The sequence below is a fragment of the Ambystoma mexicanum genome, chromosome 4q (genome assembly GCF_040938575.1).
Source record: "Ambystoma mexicanum isolate Mex_15411 chromosome 4q, UKY_AmexF1_1, whole genome shotgun sequence".
Classification (NCBI taxonomy): domain Eukaryota; kingdom Metazoa; phylum Chordata; class Amphibia; order Caudata; family Ambystomatidae; genus Ambystoma; species Ambystoma mexicanum.
The window spans coordinates 527,533,995-527,561,300 of NC_090928.1; the positions used below are offsets into that span (position 1 = coordinate 527,533,995).

At 38.9% G+C, this 27,306-nt stretch overlaps 15 non-coding genes across 15 annotated transcripts; all 15 read right to left on the bottom strand.

Annotated features, from left to right (window-relative positions):
- Positions 1-1,483: 1,483 nt before the first annotated feature.
- Positions 1,484-1,556, bottom strand: TRNAK-CUU (transfer RNA lysine (anticodon CUU)). Its single transcript has one exon. It is a non-coding gene; the product is annotated as a tRNA-Lys (tRNA).
- A 598-nt stretch (positions 1,557-2,154) lies between these two features.
- On the bottom strand, positions 2,155-2,227 carry TRNAK-CUU (transfer RNA lysine (anticodon CUU)). Its single transcript has one exon. It is a non-coding gene; the product is annotated as a tRNA-Lys (tRNA).
- A 432-nt stretch (positions 2,228-2,659) lies between these two features.
- TRNAK-CUU (transfer RNA lysine (anticodon CUU)) lies at positions 2,660-2,732 on the bottom strand. The gene has a single exon. It is a non-coding gene; the product is annotated as a tRNA-Lys (tRNA).
- A 102-nt stretch (positions 2,733-2,834) lies between these two features.
- TRNAK-CUU (transfer RNA lysine (anticodon CUU)) lies at positions 2,835-2,907 on the bottom strand. The gene has a single exon. It is a non-coding gene; the product is annotated as a tRNA-Lys (tRNA).
- A 607-nt stretch (positions 2,908-3,514) lies between these two features.
- TRNAK-CUU (transfer RNA lysine (anticodon CUU)) lies at positions 3,515-3,587 on the bottom strand. Its single transcript has one exon. It is a non-coding gene; the product is annotated as a tRNA-Lys (tRNA).
- A 1,204-nt stretch (positions 3,588-4,791) lies between these two features.
- TRNAK-CUU (transfer RNA lysine (anticodon CUU)) lies at positions 4,792-4,864 on the bottom strand. The gene has a single exon. It is a non-coding gene; the product is annotated as a tRNA-Lys (tRNA).
- A 607-nt stretch (positions 4,865-5,471) lies between these two features.
- Positions 5,472-5,544, bottom strand: TRNAK-CUU (transfer RNA lysine (anticodon CUU)). Its single transcript has one exon. It is a non-coding gene; the product is annotated as a tRNA-Lys (tRNA).
- Positions 5,545-8,109: 2,565 nt separating this feature from the next.
- On the bottom strand, positions 8,110-8,182 carry TRNAK-CUU (transfer RNA lysine (anticodon CUU)). Its single transcript has one exon. It is a non-coding gene; the product is annotated as a tRNA-Lys (tRNA).
- A 1,380-nt stretch (positions 8,183-9,562) lies between these two features.
- Positions 9,563-9,635, bottom strand: TRNAK-CUU (transfer RNA lysine (anticodon CUU)). The gene has a single exon. It is a non-coding gene; the product is annotated as a tRNA-Lys (tRNA).
- A 2,895-nt stretch (positions 9,636-12,530) lies between these two features.
- On the bottom strand, positions 12,531-12,603 carry TRNAK-CUU (transfer RNA lysine (anticodon CUU)). Its single transcript has one exon. It is a non-coding gene; the product is annotated as a tRNA-Lys (tRNA).
- A 1,926-nt stretch (positions 12,604-14,529) lies between these two features.
- On the bottom strand, positions 14,530-14,602 carry TRNAK-CUU (transfer RNA lysine (anticodon CUU)). The gene has a single exon. It is a non-coding gene; the product is annotated as a tRNA-Lys (tRNA).
- A 102-nt stretch (positions 14,603-14,704) lies between these two features.
- TRNAK-CUU (transfer RNA lysine (anticodon CUU)) lies at positions 14,705-14,777 on the bottom strand. Its single transcript has one exon. It is a non-coding gene; the product is annotated as a tRNA-Lys (tRNA).
- A 2,206-nt stretch (positions 14,778-16,983) lies between these two features.
- TRNAK-CUU (transfer RNA lysine (anticodon CUU)) lies at positions 16,984-17,056 on the bottom strand. Its single transcript has one exon. It is a non-coding gene; the product is annotated as a tRNA-Lys (tRNA).
- Positions 17,057-21,035: 3,979 nt separating this feature from the next.
- TRNAK-CUU (transfer RNA lysine (anticodon CUU)) lies at positions 21,036-21,108 on the bottom strand. The gene has a single exon. It is a non-coding gene; the product is annotated as a tRNA-Lys (tRNA).
- A 5,248-nt stretch (positions 21,109-26,356) lies between these two features.
- Positions 26,357-26,429, bottom strand: TRNAK-CUU (transfer RNA lysine (anticodon CUU)). The gene has a single exon. It is a non-coding gene; the product is annotated as a tRNA-Lys (tRNA).
- Between the last annotated feature and the right edge of the window lie 877 nt (positions 26,430-27,306).

Genomic DNA, 27,306 nt, shown 5'->3' on the forward strand with positions numbered 1-27,306 from the left:
AGTCTAAGAAAGTATCAAACACAATTACCAGTCAATATCAGAACGCATTGAAGAATATCAGGAAATAGCCGATTAAACCTGTGTGGAAAAAAGTCTTATTTGTGTTTTCTCCACTTTATTTTATAGTAAGATGATACATACTTTTTCTTTTACAGTGAATACATTAAGGTGTGGTATTGCCCCATTACACATCATCCAGACATGCATTCATATATTGCATGTTAACAATGAAAATATTGCAAATATTGTAAAGAGACTTTCAATTTCTATTTTTTGGTCAAAAAGCACTAAAATTTTAGTTGTTTTCGCCAACGTGGGGCTCGAACCCACGACCCTGAGATTAAGAGTCTCATGCTTTACCGACTGAGCTAGCCGGGCTCCTTTGGATGCCTATAGTTTTCTTCCCTATCCCTGCACTGCCGTTTTCCACAGATAGGATGTATTTTTTTGGTCAAAAAGCACTACAATTTTAGTTGTTTTCGCCCAACGTGGGGCTCAAACCCACGACCCTGAGATTAAGAGTCTCATGCTCTTCTGAATGAGCTAGCCGGGCTCCTTTGGATGCCTATAGTTTTCTTCCCTATCCCTGCACTGCCGTTTTCCACAGATAGGATGCTGTGCAATCATAGGCTCTGGTGGAGTTTGGAAAGAAAATACACATCAGCCAGAGGCAGAAATAGTCTAAGAAAGTATCAAACACAATTACCAGTCAATATCAGAACGCATTGAAGAATATCAGGAAATAGCCGATTAAACCTGTGTGGAAAAAAGTCTTATTTGTGTTTTCTCCACTTTATTTTATAGTCAGATGATACATACTTTTTCTTTTACAGTGAATACATTAAGGTGTGGTATTGCCCCATTACACATCATCCAGACATGCATTCATATATTGCATGTTAACAATCAAAATATTGCAAATATTGTAAAGAGACTTTCAATTTCTATTTTTTTGGTCAAAAAGCACTAAAAAATTTTAGTTGTTTTCGCCCAACGTGGGGTTCGCACCCACGACCCTGATATTAAGAGTCTCGTGCTCTACCGACTGAGTTAGCCGGGCTCCTTTGGAGGCCTATAGTTTTCTTCCCTATCCCCACACTGCCGCTTTCCACAGATAGGATGCTGTGTAATCATAGGCTCTGGTGGAGTTTGGAAAGAAAATACACATCAGCCAGAGGCAGAAATAGTCTAAGAAAGTATCAAACACAATTACCAGTCAATATCAGAACGCATTGAAGAATATCAGGAAATAGCCGATTAAACCTGTGTGGAAAAAAGTCTTATTTGTGTTTTCTCCACTTTATTTTATAGTAAGATGATGCATACTTTTTCTTTTACAGTGAATACATTAAGGTATGGTATTGCCCCATTACACATCATCCAGACATGCATTCATATATTGCATGTTAACAATGAAAATATTGCAAAGAGACTTTCAATTTCTATTTTTTTGGTCAAAAAGCACTAAAATTTTAGTTGTTTTCGCCCAACGTGGGGCTCGAACCCACGACCCTGAGATTAAGAGTCTCATGCTCTACCGACTGAGCTAGCCGGGCTCCTTTGGATGTCTATAGTTTTCTTCCCTATCCCTGCACTGCCGCTTTCCACAGATAGGATGCTGTGTAATCATAGGCTCTGGTGGAGTTTGGAAAGAAAATACACATCAGCCAGAGGCAGAAATAGTCTAAGAAAGTATCAAACACAATTACCAGTCAATATCAGAACGCATTGAAGAATATCAGGAAATAGCCGATTAAACCTGTGTGGAAAAAAGTCTTATTTGTGTTTTCTCCACTTTATTTTATAGTAAGATGATACATACTTTTTCTTTTACAGTGAATACATTAAGGTGTGGTATTGCCCCATTACACATCATCCAGACATGCATTCATATATTGCATGTTAACAATGAAAATATTGCAAAGAGACTTTCAATTTCTATTTTTTTGGTCAAAAAGCACTAAAATTTTAGTTGTTTTCGCCCAACGTGGGGCTCAAACCCACTACGCTGAGATTAAGAGTCTCATGCTCTACCAACTGAGCTAGCCGGGCACCTTTGGATGCCTATAGTTTTCTTCCCTATCCCTGCACTGCCGTTTTCCACAGATAGGATGTATTTTTTTGGTCAAAAAGCACTACAATTTTAGTTGTTTTCGCCCAACGTGGGGCTCGAACCCACGACCCTGAGATTAAGAGTCTCATGCTCTACCGACTGAGCTAGCCGGGCTCCTTTGGATGCCTATAGTTTTCTTCCCTATCCATGCACTGCCGTTTTCCACAGATAGGATGCTGTGTAATCATAGGCTCTGGTGGAGTTTGGAAAGAAAATACACATCAGCCAGAGGCAGAAATAGTCTAAGAAAGTATCAAACATAATTACCAGTCAATATCAGAACGCATTGAAGAATATCAGGAAATAGCCGATTAAACCTGTGTGGAAAAAAGTCTTATTTGTGTTTTCTCCACTTTATTTTATAGTAAGATGATACATACTTTTTCTTTTACAGTGAATACATTAAGGTGTGGTATTGCCCCATTACACATCATCCAGACATGCATTCATATATTGCATGTTAACAATCAAAATATTGCAAATATTGTAAAGAGACTTTCAATTTCTATTTTTTTGGTCAAAAAGCACTAAAATTTTAGTTGTTTTCGCCCAACGTGGGGCTCGAACCCACGACCATGAGATTAAGAGTCTCATGCTCTACCGACTGAGCTAGCCGGGCTACTTTGGATGCCTATAGTTTTCTTCCCTATCCCTGCACTGCCGTTTTCCACAGATAGGATGTATTTTTTTGGTCAAAAAGCACTACAATTTTAGTTGTTTTCGCCCAACGTGGGGCTCGAACCCACGACCCTGAGATTAAGAGTCTCATGCTCTACCGACTGAGCTAGCCGGGCTCCTTTGGTTGCTTATAGTTTTCTTCCCTATCCCTGCACTGCCGTTTTCCACAGCTAGGATGCTGTGTAATCATAGGCTCTGGTGGAGTTTGGAAAGAATATACACATCAGCCAGAGGCAGAAATAGTCTAAGAAAGTATCAAACACAATTACCAGTCAATATCAGAACGCATTGAAGAATATCAGGAAATAGCCGATTAAACATGTGTGGAAAAAAGTCTTATTTGTGTTTTCTCCACTTTATTTTATAGTAAGATGATACATACTTTTTCTTTTACAGTGAATACATTAAGGTGTGGTATTGCCCCATTACACATCATCCAGACATGCATTCATATATTGCATGTTAACAATCAAAATATTGCAAATATTGTAAAGAGACTTTCAATTTCTATTTTTTTGGTCAAAAAGCATTAAAATTTTAGTTGTTTTCTCCCAACGTGGGGCTCGCACCCACGACCCTGAGATTAAGAGTCTCATGCTCTACCGACTGAGCTAGCCGGGCTCCTTTGGATGCCTATATTTTTCTTCCCTACCCCTGCACTGCCGTTTTCCACAGATAGGATGTATTTTTTTGGTCAAAAAGTACTACAATTTTAGTTGTTTTCGCCCAACGTGGGGCTCGAACCCACGACCCTGAGATTAAGAGTCTCATGCTCTACCGACTGAGCTAGCCGGGCTCCTTTGAATGCCTATAGTTTTCTTCCATATCCCTGCACTGCCGTTTTCCACAGATAGGATGCTGTGTAATCATAGGCTCTGGTGGACTTTGGAAAGAAAATACACATCAGCCAGAGGCAGAAATATTCTAAGAAAGTATCAAACACAATTACCAGTCAATATCAGAACGCATTGAAAGATATCAGGAAATAGCCGATTAAACCTGTGTGGAAAAAAGTCTTATTTGTGTTTTCTCCACTTTATTTTATAGTAAGATGATACATACTTTTTCTTTTACAGTGAATACATTAAGGTGTGGTATTGCCCCATTACACATCATCCAGACATGCATTCATATATTGCATGTTAACAATCAAAATATTGCAAATATTGTAAAGAGACTTTCAATTTCTATTTTTTTGGTCAAAAAGCACTAAAATTTTAGTTGTTTTTGCCCAACGTGGGGCTTGAACCCACACCATGAGATTAAGAGTCTCATGCTCTACCGACTGAGCTAGCCGGGATCCTTTGGATGCCTATAGTTTTCTTCCCTATCCCTGCACTGCCGTTTTCCACAGATAGGATGCTGTGTAATCATAGGCTCTGGTGGAGTTTGGAAAGAAAATACACATCAGCTAGAGGCAGAAATAGTCTAAGAAAGTATCAAACACAATTACCAGTCAATATCAGAACGCATTGAAGAATATCAGGAAATAGCCGATTAAACCTGTGTGGAAAAAAGTCTTATTTGTGTTTTCTCCACTTTATTTTATAGTAAGATGATACATACTTTTTCTTTTACAGTGAATAGATTAAGGTGTGGTATTGCCCCATTACACATCATCCAGACATGCATTCATATATTGCATGTTAACAATGAAAATATTGCAAATATTGTAAAGAGACTTTCAATTTCTATTTTTTTGGTCAAAAGGCACTAAAATTTTAGTTGTTTTCGCCCAACGTTTTGTTCCCTATCCCTGCACTGCCGCTTTCCACAGATAGGATGTATTTTTTTGGTCAAAAAGCACTACAATTTTAGTTGTTTTCGCCCAATGTGGGGCTTGAACACACGACCCTGAGATTAAGAGTCTCATGCTCTACCGACTGAGCTAGCCGGGCTCCTTTGGAAGCTTATAGTTTTCTTCCCTATCCCTGCACTGCCGTTTTCCACAGATAGGATGTATTTTTTTGGTCAAAAAGCACTACAATTTTAGTTGTTTTCGCCCAACGTGGGGCTCGAACCCACGACCCTGAGATTAAGAGTCTCATGCTCTACCGACTGAGCTAGCCGGGCTCCTTTGGATGCCTATAGTTTTCTTCCCTATCCCTGCACTGCCGTTTTCCACAGATAGGATGCTGTGTAATCATAGGCTCTGGTGGAGTTTGGAAAGAAAATACACATCAGCCAGAGGCAGAAATAGTCTCAGAAAGTATCAAACACAATTACCAGTCAATATCAGAACGCATTGAAGAATATCAGGAAATAGCCGATTAAACCTGTGTGGAAAAAAGTCTTATTTGTGTTTTCTCCACTTTATTTTATAGTAAGATGATACATACTTTTTCTTTTACAGTGAATACATTAAGGTGTGGTATTGCCCCATTACTCATCATCCAGACATGCATTCATATATTGCATGTTAACAATCAAAATATTGCAAATATTGTAAAGAGACTTTCAATTTCTATTTTTTTGGTCAAAAAGCATTAAAATTTTAGTTGCTTTCGCCCAACGTGGGGCTCGCACCCACGACCCTGAGATTAAGAGTCTCATGCTCTACCGACTGAGCTAGCCGGGCTCCTTTGGATGCCTATAGTTTTCTTCCCTATCCCTGCACTGCCGTTTTCCACAGATAGGATGTATTTTTTTGGTCAAAAAGCACTACAATTTCAGTTGTTTTCGCCCAACGTGGGGCTCGAACCCACGACCCTGAGATTAAGAGTCTCATGCTCTACCGACTGAGCTAGCCGGGCTCCTTTGGATGCTTATAGTTTTCTTCCCTATCCCTGCACTGCCGTTTTCCACAGATAGGATGCTGTGTAATCATAGGCTCTGGTGGAGTTTGGAAAGAAAATACACATCAGCCAGAGGCAGAAATAGTCTAAGAAAGTATCAAACACAATTACCAGTCAATATCAGAACGCATTGAAGAATATCAGGAAATAGCCGATTAAACCTGTGTGGAAAAAAGTCTTATTTGTGTTTTCTCCACTTTATTTTATAGTAAGATGATACATACTTTTTCTTTTACAGTGAATACATTAAGGTGTGGTATTGCCCCATTACACATCATCCAGACATGCATTCATATATTGCATGTTAACAATCAAAATATTGCAAATATTGTAAAGAGACTTTCAATTTCTATTTTTTTGGTCAAAAAGCACTAAAATTTTAGTTGTTTTCACCCAACGTGGGGCTCGAACCCACGACCCTGAGATTAAGAGTCTCATGCTCTACCGACTGAGCTAGCCGGGCTCTTTTGGATTCTTATAGTTTTCTTCCCTATCCCTGCACTGCCGTTTTCCACAGATAGGATGTATTTTTTTGGTCAAAAAGCAGTACAATTTTAGTTGTTTTCGCCCAACGTGGGGCTCGAACCCACAACCGTGAGATTAAGAGTCTCATGCTCTACCGACTGAGCTAGCCGGGCTCCTTTGGATGCTTATAGTTTTCTTCCCTATCCCTGCACTGCCGTTTTCCACAGATAGGATGCTGTGTAATCATAGGCTCTGGTGGAGTTTGGAAAGAAAATACACATCAGCCAGAGGCAGAAATAGTCTAAGAAAGTATCAAACACAATTACCAGTCAATATCAGAACGCATTGAAGAATATCAGGAAATAGTCGATTAAACCTGTGTGGAAAAAAGTCTTATTTGTGTTTTCTCCACTTTATTTTATAGTAAGATGATACATACTTTTTCTTTTACAGTGAATACATTAAGGTGTGGTATTGCCCCATTACACATCATCCAGTCATGCATTCATATATTGCATGTTAACAATCAAAATATTGCAAATATTGTAAAGAGACTTTCAATTTCTATTTTTTTGGTCAAAAAGCACTAAAATTTTAGTTGTTTTCACCCAACGTGGGGCTCGAACCCACGACCATGAGATTAAGAGTCTCATGCTCTACCGACTGAGCTAGCCTGGATCCTTTGGATGCCTATAGTTTTCTTCCCTATCCCTGCACTGCCGTTTTCCACAGATAAGATGCTGTGTAATCATAGGCTCTGGTGGAGTTTGGAAAGAAAATACACATCAGCCAGAGGCAGAAATAGTCTAAGAAAGTATCAAACACAATTACCAGTCAATATCAGAACGCATTGAAGAATATCAGGAAATAGCCGATTAAACCTGTGTGGAAAAAAGTCTTATTTGTGTTTTCTCCACTTTATTTTATAGTAAGATGATACATACTTTTTCTTTTACAGTGAATACATTAAGGTGTGGTATTGCCCCATTACACATCATCCAGACATGCATTCATATATTGCATGTTAACAATCAAAATATTGCAAATATTGTAAAGAGACTTTCAATTTCTATTTTTTTGGTCAAAAAGCACTAAAAGTTTAGTTGTTTTCACCCAACGTTTTGTTCCCTATGCCTGCACTGCCGCTTTCCACAGATAGGATGTATTTTTTTGGTCAAAAAGCACTACAATTTTTGTTGTTTTCGCCCAACGTGGGGCTTGAACCCACGACCCTGAGATTAAGAGTCTCATGCTCTACCGACTGAGCTAGCCGGGCTCCTTTGGATGCCTATAGTTTTCTTCCCTATCCCTGCACTGCCGTTTTCCACAGATAGGATGTACTTTTTTGGTCAAAAAGCACTACAATTTTAGTTGTTTTCGCCCAACGTGGGGCTTGAACCCACGACCCTGAGATTAAGAGTCTCATGCTCTACCGACTGAGCTAGCCGGGCTCCTTTGGATGCTTATAGTTTTCTTCCCTATCCCTGCACTGCCGTTTTCCACAGCTAGGATGCTGTGTAATCATAGGCTCTGGTGGAGTTTGGAAAGAAAATACACATCAGCCAGAGGCAGAAATAGTCTAAGAAAGTATCAAACACAATTACCAGTCAATATCAGAACGCATTGAAGAATATCAGGAAATAGCCGATTAAACCTGTGTGGAAAAAAGTCTTATTTGTGTTTTCTCCACTTTATTTTATAGTAAGATGATACATACTTTTTCTTTTACAGTGAATACATTAAGGTGTGGTATTGCCCCATTACACATCATCCAGACATGGATTCATATATTGCATGTTAACAATCAAAATATTGCAAATATTGTAAAGAGACTTTCAATTTCTATTTTATTGGTCAAAAAGCATTAAAATTTTAGGTGTTTTCGCACAACGTGGGGCTCGCACCCACGACCCTGAGATTAAGAGTCTCATGCTCTACCGACTGAGCTAGCCGGGCTCCTTTGGATGCCTATAGTTTTCTTCCCTATCCCTGCACTGCCGTTTTCCACAGATAGGATGTATTTTTTTGGTCAAAAAGCACTACAATTTTAGTTGTTTTCGCCCAACGTGGGGCTCGAACCCACGACCCTGAGATTAAGAGTCTCATGCTCTACCGACTGAGCTAGCCGGGCTCCTTTGGATGCTTATAGTTTTCTTCCCTATCCCTGCACTGCCGTTTTCCACAGCTAGGATGCTGTGTAATCATAGGCTCTGGTGGAGTTTGGAAAGAAAATACACATCAGCCAGAGGCAGAAATAGTCTAAGAAAGTATCAAACACAATTACCAGTCAATATCAGAACGCATTGAAGAATATCAGGAAATAGCCGATTAAACATGTGTGGAAAAAAGTCTTATTTGTGTTTTCTCCACTTTATTTTATAGTAAGATGATACATACTTTTTCTTTTACAGTGAATACATTAAGGTGTGGTATTGCCCCATTACACATCATCCAGACATGCATTCATATATTGCATGTTAACAATCAAAATATTGCAAATATTGTAAAGAGACTTTCAATTTCTATTTTTTTGGTCAAAAAGCATTAAAATTTTAGTTGTTTTCGCCCAACGTGGGGCTCGCACCCACGACCCTGAGATTAAGAGTCTCATGCTCTACCGACTGAGCTAGCCGGGCTCCTTTGGATGCCTATATTTTTCTTCCCTACCCCTGCACTGCCGTTTTCCACAGATAGGATGTATTTTTTTGGTCCAAAAGCACTACAATTTTAGTTGTTTTCGCCCAACGTGGGGCTCGAACCCACGACCATGAGATTAAGAGTCTCATGCTCTACCGACTGAGCTAGCCGGGATCCTTTGGATGCCTATAGTTTTCTTCCCTATCCCTGCACTGCCGTTTTCCACAGATAGGATGCTGTGTAATCATAGGCTCTGGTGGAGTTTGGAAAGAAAATACACATCAGCCAGAGGCAGAAATAGTCTAAGAAAGTATCAAACACAATTACCAGTCAATATCAGAACGCATTGAAGAATATCAGGAAATAGCCGATTAAACCTGTGTGGAAAAAAGTCTTATTTGTGTTTTCTCCACTTTATTTTATAGTAAGATGATACATACTTTTTCTTTTACAGTGAATACATTAAGGTGTGGTATTGCCCCATTACACATCATCCAGACATGCATTCATATATTGCATGTTAACAATGAAAATATTGCAAATATTGTAAAGAGACTTTCAATTTCTATTTTTTTGGTCAAAAAGCACTAAAAGTTTAGTTGTTTTCGCCCAACGTTTTGTTCCCTATCCCTGCACTGCCGCTTTCCACAGATAGGATGTATTTTTTTGGTCAAAAAGCACTACAATTTTAGTTGTTTTCGCCCAACGTGGGGCTTGAACCCACGACCCTGAGATTAAGAGTCTCATGCTCTACCGACTGAGCTAGCCGGGCTCCTTTGGATGCCTATAGTTTTCTTCCCTATCCCTGCACTGCCGTTTTCCACAGATAGGATGTATTTTTTTGGTCAAAAAGCACTACAATTTTAGTTGTTTTCGCCCAACGTGGGGCTCGAACCCACGACCCTGAGATTAAGAGTCTCATGCTCTACCGACTGAGCTAGCCGGGCTCCTTTGGATGCCTATAGTTTTCTTCCCTATCCCTGCACTGCCGTTTTCCACAGATAGGATGCTGTGTAATCATAGGCTCTGGTGGAGTTTGGAAAGAAAATACACATCAGCCAGAGGCAGAAATAGTCTAAGAAAGTATCAAACACAATTACCAGTCAATATCAGAACGCTTTGAAGAATATCAGGAAATAGCCGATTAAACCTGTGTGGAAAAAAGTCTTATTTGTGTTTTCTCCACTTTATTTTATAGTAAGATGATACATACTTTTTCTTTTACAGTGAATACATTAAGGTGTGGTATTGCCCCATTACACATCATCCAGACATGCATTCATATATTGCATGTTAACAATCAAAATATTGCAAATATTGTAAAGAGACTTTCAATTTCTATTTTATTGATCAAAAAGCATTAAAATTTTAGGTGTTTTCGCCCAACGTGGGGCTCGCACCCACGACCCTGAGATTAAGAGTCTCATGCTCTATCGACTGAGCTAGCCGGGCTCCTTTGGATGCCTATAGTTTTCTTCCCTATCCCTGCACTGCCGTTTTCCACAGATAGGATGTATTTTTTTGGTCAAAAAGCACTACAATTTTAGTTGTTTTCGCCCAACGTGGGGCTCGAACCCACGACCCTGAGATTAAGAGTCTCATGCTCTACCGACTGAGCTAGCCAGGCTCCTTTGGATGCTTATAGTTTTCTTCCCTATCCCTGCACTGCCGTTTTCCACAGATAGGATGCTGTGTAATCATAGGCTCTGGTGGAGTTTGGAAAGAAAATACACATCAGCCAGAGGCAGAAATAGTCTAAGAAAGTATCAAACACAATTACCAGTCAATATCAGAACGCATTGAAGAATATCAGGAAATAGCCGATTAAACATGTGTGGAAAAAAGTCTTATTTGTGTTTTCTCCACTTTATTTTATAGTAAGATGATACATACTTTTTCTTTTACAGTGAATACATTAAGGTGTGGTATTGCCCCATTACACATCATCCAGACATCTATTCATATATTGCATGTTAACAATCAAAATATTGCAAATATTGTAAAGAGACTTTCAATTTCTATTTTTTTGGTCAAAAAGCACTAAAATTTTAGTTGTTTTCGCCCAACGTGGGGCTCGAACCCACGACCATGAGATTAAGAGTCTCATGCTCTACCTACTGAGCTAGCCGGGATCCTTTGGATGCCTATAGTTTTCTTCCCTATCCCTGCACTGCCGTTTTCCACAGATAGGATGCTGTGTAATCATAGGCTCTGGTGGAGTTTGGAAAGAAAATACACATCAGCCAGAGGCAGAAATAGTCTAAGAAAGTATCAAACACAATTACCAGTCAATATCAGAACGCATTGAAGAATATCAGGAAATAGCCGATTAAACCTGTGTGGAAAAAAGTCTTATTTGTGTTTTCTCCACTTTATTTTATAGTAAGATGATACATACTTTTTCTTTTACAGTGAATACATTAAGGTGTGGTATTGCCCCATTACACATCATCCAGACATGCATTCATATATTGCATGTTAACAATGAAAATATTGCAAATATTGTAAAGAGACTTTCAATTTCTATTTTTTTGGTCAAAAAGCACTAAAAGTTTAGTTGTTTTCGCCCAACGTTTTGTTCGCTATCCCTGCACTGCCGCTTTCCACAGATAGGATGTATTTTTTTGGTCAAAAAGCACTACAATTTTTGTTGTTTTCGCCCAACGTGGGGCTCGAACCCACGACCATGAGATTAAGAGTCTCATGCTCTACCGACTGAGCTAGCCGGGATCCTTTGGATGCCTATAGTTTTCTTCCCTATCCCTGCACTGCCGTTTTCCACAGATAGGATGCTGTGTAATCATAGGCTCTGGTGGAGTTTGGAAAGAAAATACACATCAGCCAGAGGCAGAAATAGTCTAAGAAAGTATCAAACACAATTACCAGTCAATATCAGAACGCATTGAAGAATATCAGGAAATAGCCGATTAAACATGTGTGGAAAAAAGTCTTATTTGTGTTTTCTCCACTTTATTTTATAGTAAGATGATACATACTTTTTCTTTTACAGTGAATACATTAAGGTGTGGTATTGCCCGATTACACATCATCCAGACATGCATTCATATATTGCATGTTAACAATCAAAATATTGCAAATATTGTAAAGAGACTTTCAATTTCTATTTTTTTGGTCAAAAAGCATTAAAATTTTAGTTGTTTTCTCCCAACGTGGGGCTCGCACCCACGACCCTGAGATTAAGAGTCTCATGCTCTACCGACTGAGCTAGCTGGGCTCCTTTGGATGCCTATATTTTTCTTCCCTACCCCTGCACTGCCGTTTTCCACAGATAGGATGTATTTTTTTGGTCAAAAAGTACTGCAATTTTAGTTGTTTTCGCCCAACGTGGGGCTCGAACCCATGACCCTGAGATTAAGAGCCTCATGCTCTACCGACTGAGCTAGCCGGGCTCCTTTGGATGCCTATAGTTTTCTTCCATATCCCTGCACTGCCGTTTTCCACAGATAGGATGCTGTGTAATCATAGGCTCTGGTGGACTTTGGAAAGAAAATACACATCAGCCAGAGGCAGAAATAGTCTAAGAAAGTATCAAACACAATTACCAGTCAATATCAGAACGCATTGAAAGATATCAGGAAATAGCCGATTAAACCTGTGTGGAAAAAAGTCTTATTTGTGTTTTCTCCACTTTATTTTATAGTAAGATGATACATACTTTTTCTTTTACAGTGAATACATTAAGGTGTGGTATTGCCCCATTACACATCATCCAGACATGCATTCATATATTGCATGTTAACAATCAAAATATTGCAAATATTGTAAAGAGACTTTCAATTTCTATTTTTTTGGTCAAAAAGCACTAAAATTTTAGTTGTTTTCGCCCAACGTGGGGCTCGAACCCACGACCCTGAGATTAAGAGTCTCATGCTCTACCGACTGAGCTAGCCGGGCTCCTTTGGATGCCTATAGTTTTCTTCACTATCCCTGCACTGCCGCTTTCCACAGATAGGATGCTGTGTAATCATAGGCTCTGGTGGAGTTTGGAAAGAAAATACACATCAGCCAGAGGCAGAAATAGTCTAAGAAAGTATCAAACACAATTACCAGTCAATATCAGAACGCATTGAAGAATATCAGGAAATAGCCGATTAAACCTGTGTGGAAAAAAGTCTTATTTGTGTTTTCTCCACTTTATTTTATAGTAAGATGACACATACTTTTTCTTTTACAGTGAATACATTAAGGTGTGGTATTGCCCCATTACACATCATCCAGACATGCATTCATATATTGCATGTTAACAATCAAAATATTGCAAATATTGTAAAGAGACTTTCAATTTCTATTTTTTTGGTCAAAAAGCACTAAAATTTTAGTTGTTTTCGCCCAACATGGGGTTCGCACCCACGACCCTGAGATTAAGAGTCTCATGCTCTACCAACTGAGCTAGCCAGGCTCCTTTGGAGGCCTATAGTTTTCTTCCCTATCCCTGCACTGCCGCTTTCCACAGATAGGATGCTGTGTAATCATACGCTCTGGTGGAGTTTGGAAAGAAAATACACATCAGCCAGAGGCAGAAATAGTCTAAGAAAGTATCAAACACAATTACCAGTCAATATCAGAACGCATTGAAGAATATCAGGAAATAGCCGATTAAACCTGTGTGGAAAAAAGTCTTATTTGTGTTTTCTCCACTTTATTTTATAGTAAGATGATGCATACTTTTTCTTTTACAGTGAATACATTAAGGTATGGTATTGCCCCATTACACATCATCCAGACATGCATTCATATATTGCATGTTAACAATGAAAATATTGCAAAGAGACTTTCAATTTCTATTTTTTTGGTCAAAAAGCACTAAAATTTTAGTTGTTTTTGCCAACGTGGGGCTCGAACCCACGACCCTGAGATTAAGAGTCTCATGCTCTACCGACTGAGCTAGCCGGCTCCTTTGGATGCCTATAGTTTTCTTCCCTATCCCTGCACTGCCGTTTTCCACAGATAGGATGCTGTGTAATCATAGGCTCTGGTGGAGTTTGGAAAGAAAATACACATCAGCCAGAGGCAGAAATAGTCTAAGAAAGTATCAAACACAATTACCAGTCAATATCAGAACACATTGAAGAATATCAGGAAATAGCCGATTAAACCTGTGTGGAAAAAAGTCTTATTTGTGTTTTCTCCACTTTATTTTATAGTAAGATGATACATACTTTTTCTTTTACAGTGAATACATTAAGGTGTGGTATTGCCCCATTACACATCATCAGACATGCATTCATATATTGCATGTTAACAATCAAAATATTGCAAATATTGTAAAGAGACTTTCAATTTCTATTTTTTTGGTCAAAAAGCACTAAAATTTTAGTTGTTTTCGCCCAACGTGGGGTTCGCACCCACAACCCTGAGATTAAGAGTCTCATGCTCTACCGACTGAGCTAGCCGGGCTCCTTTGGAGGCCTATAGTTTTCTTCCCTATCCCTGCACTGCCGCTTTCCACAGATAGGATGCTGTGTAATCATAGGCTCTGGTGGAGTTTGGAAAGAAAATACACATCAGCCAGAGGCAGAAATAGTCTAAGAAAGTATCAAACACAATTACCAGTCAATATCAGAACGCATTGAAGAATATCAGGAAATAGCCGATTAAACCTGTGTGGAAAAAAGTCTTATTTGTGTTTTCTCCACTTTATTTTATAGTAAGATGATGCATACTTTTTCTTTTACAGTGAATACATTAAGGTATGGTATTGCCCCATTACACATCATCCAGACATGCATTCATATATTGCATGTTAACAATGAAAATATTGCAAAGAGACTTTCAATTTTTATTTTTTTGGTCAAAAAGCACTAAAATTTTAGTTGTTTTCGCCCAACGTGGGGCTCGAACCCACGACCCTGAGATTAAGAGTCTCATGCTCTACCGACTGAGCTAGCCGGGCTCCTTTGGATGCCTATAGTTTTCTTCCCTATCCCTGCACTGCCGTTTTCCACAGATAGGATGTATTTTTTTGGTCAAAAAGCACTACAATTTTAGTTGTTTTCGCCCAACGTGGGGCTCGAACCCACGACCCTGAGATTAAGAGTCTCATGCTCTACCGACTGAGCTAGCCGGGCTCCTTTGGATGCCTATAGTTTTCTTCCCTATCCCTGCACTGCCGCTTTCCACAGATAGGATGCTGTGTAATCATAGGCTCTGGTGGAGTTTGGAAAGAAAATACACATCAGCCAGAGGCAGAAATAGTCTAAGAAAGTATCAAACACAATTACCAGTCAATATCAGAACGCATTGAAGAATATCAGGAAATAGCCGATTAAACCTGTGTGGAAAAAAGTCTTATTTGTGTTTTCTCCACTTTATTTTATAGTAAGATGATGCATACTTTTTCTTTTACAGTGAATACATTAAGGTATGGTATTGCCCCATTACACATCATCCAGACATGCATTCATATATTGCATGTTAACAATGAAAATATTGCAAAGAGACTTTCAATTTCTATTTTTTTGGTCAAAAAGCACTAAAATTTTAGTTGTTTTCGCCCAACGTTTTCTTCCCTATCCCTGCACTGCCGCTTTCCACAGATAGGATGTATTTGTTTGGTCAAAAAGCACTACAATTTTAGTTGTTTTCGCCCAACGTGGGGCTCAAACCCACGACCCTGAGATTAAGAGTCTCATGCTCTACCGACTGAGCTAGCCGGACTCCTTTGGATGCTTCTAGTTTTCTTCCCTATCCCTGCACTGCCGTTTTCCACAGATAGGATGCTGTGTAATCATAGGCTCTGGTGGAGTTTGGAAAGAAAATACACATCAGCCAGAGGCAGAAATAGTCTAAGAAAGTATCAAACACAATGACCAGTCAATATCGGAACGCATTGAAGAATATCAGGAAATAGCCGATTAAACCTGTGTGGAAAAAAGTCTTGTTTGTGTTTTCTCCACTTTATTTTATAGTAAGATGATACATACTTTTTCTTTTACAGTGAATACATTAAGGTGTGGTATTGCCCCATTACACATCATCCAGACATGCATTCATATATTGCATGTTAACAATCAAAATATTGCAAATATTGTAAAGAGACTTTCAATTTCTATTTTTTTGGTCAAAAAGCACTAAAATTTTAGTTGTTTTCGCCCAACGTGGGGCTCGAACCCACGACCATGAGATTAAGAGTCTCATGCTCTACCGACTGAGCTAGCCGTGATCTTTTGGATGCCTATAGTTTTCTTCCCTATCCCTGCACTGCCGTTTTCCACAGATAGGATGCTGTGTAATCATAGGCTCTGGTGGAGTTTGGAAAGAAAATACACATCAGCCAGAGGCAGAAATAGTCTAAGAAAGTATCAAACACAATTACCAGTCAATATCAGAACGCATTGAAGAATATCAGGAAATAGCCGATTAAACATGTGTGGAAAAAAGTCTTATTTGTGTTTTCTCCACTTTATTTTATAGTAAGATGATACATACTTTTTCTTTTACAGTGAATACATTAAGGTGTGGTATTGCCCGATTACACATCATCCAGACATGCATTCATATATTGCATGTTAACAATCAAAATATTGCAAATATTGTAAAGAGACTTTCAATTTCTATTTTTTTGGTCAAAAAGCATTAAAATTTTAGTTGTTTTCGCCCAACGTGGGGCTCGCACCCACGACCCTGAGAATAAGAGTCTCAAGCTCTACCGACTGAGCTAGCTGGGCTCCTTTGGATGCCTATATTTTTCTTCCCTACCCCTGCACTGCCGTTTTCCACAGATAGGATGTATTTTTTTGGTCAAAAAGTACTGCAATTTTAGTTGTTTTCGCCCAACGTGGGGCTCGAACCCATGACCCTGAGATTAAGAGTCTCATGCTCTACCGACTGAGCTAGCCGGGCTCCTTTGGATGCCTATAGTTTTCTTCCATATCCCTGCACTGCCGTTTTCCACAGATAGGATGCTGTGTAATCATAGGCTCTGGTGGACTTTGGAAAGAAAATACACATCAGCCAGAGGCAGAAATAGTCTAAGAAAGTATCAAACACAATTACCAGTCAATATCAGAACGCATTGAAAGATATCAGGAAATAGCCGATTAAACCTGTGTGGAAAAAAGTCTTATTTGTGTTTTCTCCACTTTATTTTATAGTAAGATGATACATACTTTTTCTTTTACAGTGAATACATTAAGGTGTGGTATTGCCCCATTACACATCATCCAGACATGCATTCATATATTGCATGTTAACAATCAAAATATTGCAAATATTGTAAAGAGACTTTCAATTTCTATTTTTTTGGTCAAAAAGCACTAAAATTTTAGTTGTTTTCGCCCAACGTGGGGCTCGAACCCACGACCCTGAGATTAAGAGTCTCATGCTCTACCGACTGAGCTAGCCGGGCTCCTTTGGATGCCTGTAGTTTTCTTCCCTATCCCTGCACTGCCGCTTTCCACAGATAGGATGCTGTGTAATCATAGGCTCTGGTGGAGTTTGGAAAGAAAATACACATCAGCCAGAGGCAGAAATAGTCTAAGAAAGTATCAAACACAATTACCAGTCAATATCAGAACGCATTGAAGAATATCAGGAAATAGCCGATTAAACCTGTGTGGAAAAAAGTCTTATTTGTGTTTTCTCCACTTTATTTTATAGTAAGATGATGCATACTTTTTCTTTTACAGTGAATACATTAAGGTATGGTATTGCCCCATTACACATCATCCAGACATGCATTCATATATTGCATGTTAACAATGAAAATATTGCAAAGAGACTTTCAATTTCTATTTTTTTGGTCAAAAAGCACTAAAATTTTAGTTGTTTTCGCCCAACGTTTTCTTCCCTATCCCTGCACTGCCGTTTTCCACAGATAGGATGTATTTTTTTGGTCAAAAAGCACTACAATTTTAGTTGTTTTCGCCCAACGTGGGGCTCGAACCCACGACCCTGAGATTAAGAGTCTCATGCTCTACCGACTGAGCTAGCCAGGCTCCTTTGGATGCCTATAGTTTTCTTCCCTATCCCTGCACTGCCGCTTTCCACAGATAGGATGCTGTGTAATCATAGGCTCTGGTGGAGTTTGGAAAGAAAATACACATCAGCCAGAGGCAGAAATAGTCTAAGAAAGTATCAAACACAATTACCAGTCAATATCAGAACGCATTGAAGAATATCAGGAAATAGCCGATTAAACCTGTGTGGAAAAAAGTCTTATTTGTGTTTTCTCCACTTTATTTTATAGTAAGATGATGCATACTTTTTCTTTTACAGTGAATACATTAAGGTATGGTATTGCCCCATTACACATCATCCAGACATGCATTCATATATTGCATGTTAACAATGAAAATATTGCAAAGAGACTTTCAATTTCTATTTTTTTGGTCAAAAAGCACTAAAATTTTAGTTGTTTTCGCCCAACGTTTTCTTCCCTATCCCTGCACTGCCGCTTTCCACAGATAGGATGTATTTGTTTGGTCAAAAAGCACTACAATTTTAGTTGTTTTCGCCCAACGTGGGGCTCGAACCCATGACCCTGAGATTAAGAGTCTCATGCTCTACCGACTGAGCTAGCCGGACTCCTTTGGATGCTTCTAGTTTTCTTCCCTATCCCTGCACTGCCGTTTTCCACAGATAGGATGCTGTGTAATCATAGGCTCTGGTGGAATTTGGAAAGAAAATACACATCAGCCAGAGGCAGAAATAGTCTAAGAAAGTATCAAACACAATTACCAGTCAATATCGGAACGCATTGAAGAATATCAGGAAATAGCCGATTAAACCTGTGTGGTAAAAAGTCTTATTTGTGTTTTCTCCACTTTATTTTATAGTAAGATGATACATACTTTTTCTTTTACAGTGAATACATTAAGGTGTGGTATTGCCCCATTACACATCATCCAGACATGCATTCATATATTGCATGTTAACAATCAAAATATTGCAAATATTGTAAAGAGACTTTCAATTTCTATTTTTTTGGTCAAAAAGCACTAAAATTTTAGTTGTTTTCGCCCAACATGGGGCTCGAACCCACGACCATGAGATTAAGAGTCTCATGCTCTACCGACTGAGCTAGCCGTGATCCTTTGGATGCTTATAGTTTTCTTCCCTATCCCTGCACTGCCGTTTTCCACAGATAGGATGCTGTGTAATCATAGGCTCTGGTGGAGTTTGGAAAGAAAATACACATCAGCCAGAGGCAGAAATAGTCTAAGAAAGTATCAAACACAATTACCAGTCAATATCAGAACGCATTGAAGAATATCAGGAAATAGCCGATTAAACATGTGTGGAAAAAAGTCTTATTTGTGTTTTCTCCACTTTATTTTATAGTAAGATGATACATACTTTTTCTTTTACAGTGAATACATTAAGGTGTGGTATTGCCCGATTACACATCATCCAGACATGCATTCATATATTGCATGTTAACAATCAAAATATTGCAAATATTGTAAAGAGACTTTCAATTTCTATTTTTTTGGTCAAAAAGCATTAAAATTTTAGTTGTTTTCGCCCAACGTGGGGCTCGCACCCACGACCCTGAGATTAAGAGTCTCATGCTCTACCGACTGAGCTAGCTGGGCTCCTTTGGATGCCTATATTTTTCTTCCCTACCCCTGCACTGCCGTTTTCCACAGATAGGATGTATTTTTTTGGTCAAAAAGTACTGCAATTTTAGTTGTTTTCGCCCAACGTGGGGCTCGAACCCATGACCCTGAGATTAAGAGCCTCATGCTCTACCGACTGAGCTAGCCGGGCTCCTTTGGATGCCTATAGTTTTCTTCCATATCCCTGCACTGCCGTTTTCCACAGATAGGATGCTGTGTAATCATAGGCTCTGGTGGACTTTGGAAAGAAAATACACATCAGCCAGAGGCAGAAATAGTCTAAGAAAGTATCAAACACAATTACCAGTCAATATCAGAACGCATTGAAAGATATCAGGTAATAGCCGATTAAACCTGTGTGGAAAAAAGTCTTATTTGTGTTTTCTCCACTTTATTTTATAGTAAGATGATACATACTTTTTCTTTTACAGTGAATACATTAAGGTGTGGTATTGCCCCATTACACATCATCCAGACATGCATTCATATATTGCATGTTAACAATCAAAATATTGCAAATATTGTAAAGAGACTTTCAATTTCTATTTTTTTGGTCAAAAAGCACTACAATTTTAGTTGTTTTCGTCCAACGTGGGGTTCGCACCCACGACCCTGAGATTAAGAGTCTCATGCTCTACCGACTGAGCTAGCCGGGCTCCTTTGGATGCCTATAGTTTTCTTCCCTATCCCTGCACTGCCGCTTTCCACAGATAGGATGCTGTGTAATCATAGGCTCTGGTGGAGTTTGGAAAGAAAATACACATCAGCCAGAGGCAGAAATAGTCTAAGAAAGTATCAAACACAATTACCAGTCAATATCAGAACGCATTGAAGAATATCAGGAAATAGCCGATTAAACCTGTGTGGAAAAAAGTCTTATTTGTGTTTTCTCCACTTTATTTTATAGTAAGATGATACATACTTTTTATTTTACAGTGAATACATTAAGGTGTGGTATTGCCCCATTACACATCATCCAGACATGCATTCATATATTGCATGTTAACAATCAAAATATTGCAAATATTGTAAAGAGACTTTCAATTTCTATTTTTTTGGTCAAAAAGCACTAAAATTTTAGTTGTTTTTGCCAACGTGGGGCTCGAACCCACGACCCTGAGATTAAGAGTCTCATGCTCTACCGACTGAGCTAGCCGGCTCCTTTGGATGCCTATAGTTTTCTTCCCTATCCCTGCACTGCCGTTTTCCACAGATAGGATGCTGTGTAATCATAGGCTCTGGTGGAGTTTGGAAAGAAAATACACATCAGCCAGAGGCAGAAATAGTCTAAGAAAGTATCAAACACAATTACCAGTCAATATCAGAACGCTTTGAAGAATATCAGGAAATAGCTGACTGAACCTGTGTGAAAAAAAAGTCTTATTTGTGTTTTCTCCACTTTATTTTATACTAAGATGATACATACTTTTTCTTTTACAGTGAATACATTAAGGTATGGTATTGCCCCATTACACATCATCCAGACATGCATTCATATATTGCATGTTAACAATGAAAATATTGCAAATATTGTGAAGAAACTTTCAATATCTATTTTATTGGTCAAAAAGCACTCAAATTTTAGTTGTTTTCGCCCAACGTGGGGTTCGCACCCACAACCCTGAGATTAAGAGTCTCATGCTCTACCGACTGAGCTAGCCGGGCTCCTTTGGATGCCTATAGTTTTCTTCCCTATCCCTGCACTGCCGTTTTCCACAGATAGGATGTATTTTTTTGGTCAAAAAGCACTACAATTTTAGTTGTTTTCGCCCAACGTGGGGCTCGAACCCACGACCCTGAGATTAAGAGTCTCATGCTCTACCGACTGAGCTAGCCGGGCTCCTTTGGATGCCTATAGTTTTCTTCCCTATCCCTGCACTGCCGCTTTCCACAGATAGGATGCTGTGTAATCATAGGCTCTGGTGGAGTTTGGAAAGAAAATACACATCAGCCAGAGGCAGAAATAGTCTAAGAAAGTATCAAACACAATTACCAGTCAATATCAGAACGCATTGAAGAATATCAGGAAATAGCCGATTAAACCTGTGTGGAAAAAAGTCTTATTTGTGTTTTCTCCACTTTATTTTATAGTAAGATGATGCATACTTTTTCTTTTACAGTGAATACATTAAGGTATGGTATTGCCCCATTACACATCATCCAGACATGCATTCATATATTGCATGTTAACAATGAAAATATTGCAAAGAGACTTTCAATTTCTATTTTTTTGGTCAAAAAGCACTAAAATTTTAGTTGTTTTCGCCCAACGTTTTCTTCCCTATCCCTGCACTGCCGCTTTCCACAGATAGGATGTATTTGTTTGGTCAAAAAGCACTACAATTTTAGTTGTTTTCGCCCAACGTGGGGCTCAAACCCACGACCCTGAGATTAAGAGTCTCATGCTCTACCGACTGAGCTAGCCGGACTCCTTTGGATGCTTCTAGTTTTCTTCCCTATCCCTGCACTGCCGTTTTCCACAGATAGGATGCTGTGTAATCATAGGCTCTGGTGGAGTTTGGAAAGAAAATACACATCAGCCAGAGGCAGAAATAGTCTAAGAAAGTATCAAACACAATGACCAGTCAATATCGGAACGCATTGAAGAATATCAGGAAATAGCCGATTAAACCTGTGTGGAAAAAAGTCTTATTTGTGTTTTCTCCACTTTATTTTATAGTAAGATGATACATACTTTTTCTTTTACAGTGAATACATTAAGGTGTGGTATTGCCCCATTACACATCATCCAGACATGCATTCATATATTGCATGTTAACAATCAAAATATTGCAAATATTGTAAAGAGACTTTCAATTTCTATTTTTTTGGTCAAAAAGCACTAAAATTTTAGTTGTTTTCGCCCAACGTGGGGCTCGAACCCACGACCATGAGATTAAGAGTCTCATGCTCTACCGACTGAGCTAGCCGTGATCCTTTGGATGCCTATAGTTTTCTTCCCTATCCCTGCACTGCCGTTTTCCACAGATAGGATGCTGTGTAATCATAGGCTCTGGTGGAGTTTGGAAAGAAAATACACATCAGCCAGAGGCAGAAATAGTCTAAGAAAGTATCAAACACAATTACCAGTCAATATCAGAACGCATTGAAGAATATCAGGAAATAGCCGATTAAACATGTGTGGAAAAAAGTCTTATTTGTGTTTTCTCCACTTTATTTTATAGTAAGATGATACATACTTTTTCTTTTACAGTGAATACATTAAGGTATGGTATTGCCCCATTACACATCATCCAGACATGCATTCATATATTGCATGTTAACAATGAAAATATTGCAAAGAGACTTTCAATTTCTATTTTTTTGGTCAAAAAGCACTAAAATTTTAGTTGTTTTCGCCCAACGTTTTCTTCCCTATCCCTGCACTGCCGTTTTCCACAGATAGGATGTATTTTTTTGGTCAAAAAGCACTACAATTTTAGTTGTTTTCGCCCAACGTGGGGCTCGAACCCACGACCCTGAGATTAAGAGTCTCATGCTCTACCGACTGAGCTAGCCAGGCTCCTTTGGCTGCCTATAGTTTTCTTCCCTATCCCTGCACTGCCGCTTTCCACAGATAGGATGCTGTGTAATCATAGGCTCTGGTGGAGTTTGGAAAGAAAATACACATCAGCCAGAGGCAGAAATAGTCTAAGAAAGTATCAAACACAATTACCAGTCAATATCAGAACGCATTGAAGAATATCAGGAAATAGCCGATTAAACCTGTGTGGAAAAAAGTCTTATTTGTGTTTTCTCCACTTTATTTTATAGTAAGATGATGCATACTTTTTCTTTTACAGTGAATACATTAAGGTATGGTATTGCCCCATTACACATCATCCAGACATGCATTCATATATTGCATGTTAACAATGAAAATATTGCAAAGAGACTTTCAATTTCTATTTTTTTGGTCAAAAAGCACTAAAATTTTAGTTGTTTTCGCCCAACGTTTTCTTCCCTATCCCTGCACTGCCGCTTTCCACAGATAGGATGTATTTGTTTGGTCAAAAAGCACTACAATTTTAGTTGTTTTCGCCCAACGTGGGGCTCGAACCCACGACCCTGAGATTAAGAGTCTCATGCTCTACCGACTGAGCTAGCCGGACTCCTTTGGATGCTTCTAGTTTTCTTCCCTATCCCTGCACTGCCGTTTTCCACAGATAGGATGCTGTGTAATCATAGGCTCTGGTGGAATTTGGAAAGAAAATACACATCAGCCAGAGGCAGAAATAGTCTAAGAAAGTATCAAACACAATTACCAGTCAATATCGGAACGCATTGAAGAATATCAGGAAATAGCCGATTAAACCTGTGTGGTAAAAAGTCTTATTTGTGTTTTCTCCACTTTATTTTATAGTAAGATGATACATACTTTTTCTTTTACAGTGAATACATTAAGGTGTGGTATTGCCCCATTACACATCATCCAGACATGCATTCATATATTGCATGTTAACAATCAAAATATTGCAAATATTGTAAAGAGACTTTCAATTTCTATTTTTTTGGTCAAAAAGCACTAAAATTTTAGTTGTTTTCGCCCAACATGGGGCTCGAACCCACGACCATGAGATTAAGAGTCTCATGCTCTACCGACTGAGCTAGCCGTGATCCTTTGGATGCTTATAGTTTTCTTCCCTATCCCTGCACTGCCGTTTTCCACAGATAGGATGCTGTGTAATCATAGGCTCTGGTGGAGTTTGGAAAGAAAATACACATCAGCCAGAGGCAGAAATAGTCTAAGAAAGTATCAAACACAATTACCAGTCAATATCAGAACGCATTGAAGAATATCAGGAAATAGCCGATTAAACATGTGTGGAAAAAAGTCTTATTTGTGTTTTCTCCACTTTATTTTATAGTAAGATGATACATACTTTTTCTTTTACAGTGAATACATTAAGGTGTGGTATTGCCCGATTACACATCATCCAGACATGCATTCATATATTGCATGTTAACAATCAAAATATTGCAAATATTGTAAAGAGACTTTCAATTTCTATTTTTTTGGTCAAAAAGCATTAAAATTTTAGTTGTTTTCGCCCAACGTGGGGCTCGCACCCACGACCCTGAGATTAAGAGTCTCATGCTCTACCGACTGAGCTAGCTGGGCTCCTTTGGATGCCTATATTTTTCTTCCCTACCCCTGCACTGCCGTTTTCCACAGATAGGATGTATTTTTTTGGTCAAAAAGTACTGCAATTTTAGTTGTTTTCGCCCAACGTGGGGCTCGAACCCATGACCCTGAGATTAAGAGCCTCATGCTCTACCGACTGAGCTAGCCGGGCTCCTTTGGATGCCTATAGTTTTCTTCCATATCCCTGCACTGCCGTTTTCCACAGATAGGATGCTGTGTAATCATAGGCTCTGGTGGACTTTGGAAAGAAAATACACATCAGCCAGAGGCAGAAATAGTCTAAGAAAGTATCAAACACAATTACCAGTCAATATCAGAACGCATTGAAAGATATCAGGTAATAGCCGATTAAACCTGTGTGGAAAAAAGTCTTATTTGTGTTTTCTCCACTTTATTTTATAGTAAGATGATACATACTTTTTCTTTTACAGTGAATACATTAAGGTGTGGTATTGCCCCATTACACATCATCCAGACATGCATTCATATATTGCATGTTAACAATCAAAATATTGCAAATATTGTAAAGAGACTTTCAATTTCTATTTTTTTGGTCAAAAAGCACTAAAATTTTAGTTGTTTTCGTCCAACGTGGGGTTCGCACCCACGACCCTGAGATTAAGAGTCTCATGCTCTACCGACTGAGCTAGCAGGGCTCCTTTGGAGCCCTATAGTTTTCTTCCAAACCCCTGCACTGCCGTTTTCCACAGATAGGATGTATTTTTTTGGTCAAAAAGCACTACAATTTTAGTTGTTTTCGCCCAACGTGGGGCTCGAACCCACAACCCTGAGATTAAGAGTCTCATGCTCCACCGACTGAGCTAGCCGGGCTCCTTTGGATGCCTATAGTTTTCTTCCCTATCCCTGCACTGCCGCTTTCCACAGATAGGATGCTGTGTAATCATAGGCTCTGGTGGAGTTTGGAAAGAAAATACACATCAGCCAGAGGCAGAAATAGTCTAAGAAAGTATCAAACACAATTACCAGTCAATATCAGAACGCATTGAAGAATATCAGGAAATAGCCGATTAAACCTGTGTGGAAAAAAGTCTTATTTGTGTTTTCTCCACTTTATTTTATAGTAAGATGATACATACTTTTTATTTTACAGTGAATACATTAAGGTGTGGTATTGCCCCATTACACATCATCCAGACATGCATTCATATATTGCATGTTAACAATCAAAATATTGCAAATATTGTAAAGAGACTTTCAATTTCTATTTTTTTGGTCAAAAAGCACTAAAATTTTAGTTGTTTTTGCCAACGTGGGGCTCGAACCCACGACCCTGAGATTAAGAGTCTCATGCTCTACCGACTGAGCTAGCCGGCTCCTTTGGATGCCTATAGTTTTCTTCCCTATCCCTGCACTGCCGTTTTCCACAGATAGGATGCTGTGTAATCATAGGCTCTGGTGGAGTTTGGAAAGAAAATACACATCAGCCAGAGGCAGAAATAGTCTAAGAAAGTATCAAACACAATTACCAGTCAATATCAGAACGCTTTGAAGAATATCAGGAAATAGCTGACTGAACCTGTGTGAAAAAAAAGTCTTATTTGTGTTTTCTCCACTTTATTTTATACTAAGATGATACATACTTTTTCTTTTACAGTGAATACATTAAGGTATGGTATTGCCCCATTACACATCATCCAGACATGCATTCATATATTGCATGTTAACAATGAAAATATTGCAAATATTGTGAAGAAACTTTCAATATCTATTTTATTGGTCAAAAAGCACTCAAATTTTAGTTGTTTTCGCCCAACGTGGGGTTCGCACCCACAACCCTGAGATTAAGAGTCTCATGCTCTACCGACTGAGCTAGCCGGGCTCCTTTGGATGCCTATAGTTTTCTTCCCTATCCCTGCACTGCCGTTTTCCACAGATAGGATGTATTTTTTTGGTCAAAAAGCACTACAATTTTAGTTGTTTTCGCCCAACGTGGGGCTCGAACCCACGACCCTGAGATTAAGAGTCTCATGCTCTACCGACTGAGCTAGCCGGGCTCCTTTGGATGCCTATAGTTTTCTTCCCTATCCCTGCACTGCCGCTTTCCACAGATAGGATGCTGTGTAATCATAGGCTCTGGTGGAGTTTGGAAAGAAAATACACATCAGCCAGAGGCAGAAATAGTCTAAGAAAGTATCAAACACAATTACCAGTCAATATCAGAACGCATTGAAGAATATCAGGAAATAGCCGATTAAACCTGTGTGGAAAAAAGTCTTATTTGTGTTTTCTCCACTTTATTTTATAGTAAGATGATGCATACTTTTTCTTTTACAGTGAATACATTAAGGTATGGTATTGCCCCATTACACATCATCCAGACATGCATTCATATATTGCATGTTAACAATGAAAATATTGCAAAGAGACTTTCAATTTCTATTTTTTTGGTCAAAAAGCACTAAAATTTTAGTTGTTTTCGCCCAACGTTTTCTTCCCTATCCCTGCACTGCCGCTTTCCACAGATAGGATGTATTTGTTTGGTCAAAAAGCACTACAATTTTAGTTGTTTTCGCCCAACGTGGGGCTCAAACCCACGACCCTGAGATTAAGAGTCTCATGCTCTACCGACTGAGCTAGCCGGACTCCTTTGGATGCTTCTAGTTTTCTTCCCTATCCCTGCACTGCCGTTTTCCACAGATAGGATGCTGTGTAATCATAGGCTCTGGTGGAGTTTGGAAAGAAAATACACATCAGCCAGAGGCAGAAATAGTCTAAGAAAGTATCAAACACAATGACCAGTCAATATCGGAACGCATTGAAGAATATCAGGAAATAGCCGATTAAACCTGTGTGGAAAAAAGTCTTATTTGTGTTTTCTCCACTTTATTTTATAGTAAGATGATACATACTTTTTCTTTTACAGTGAATACA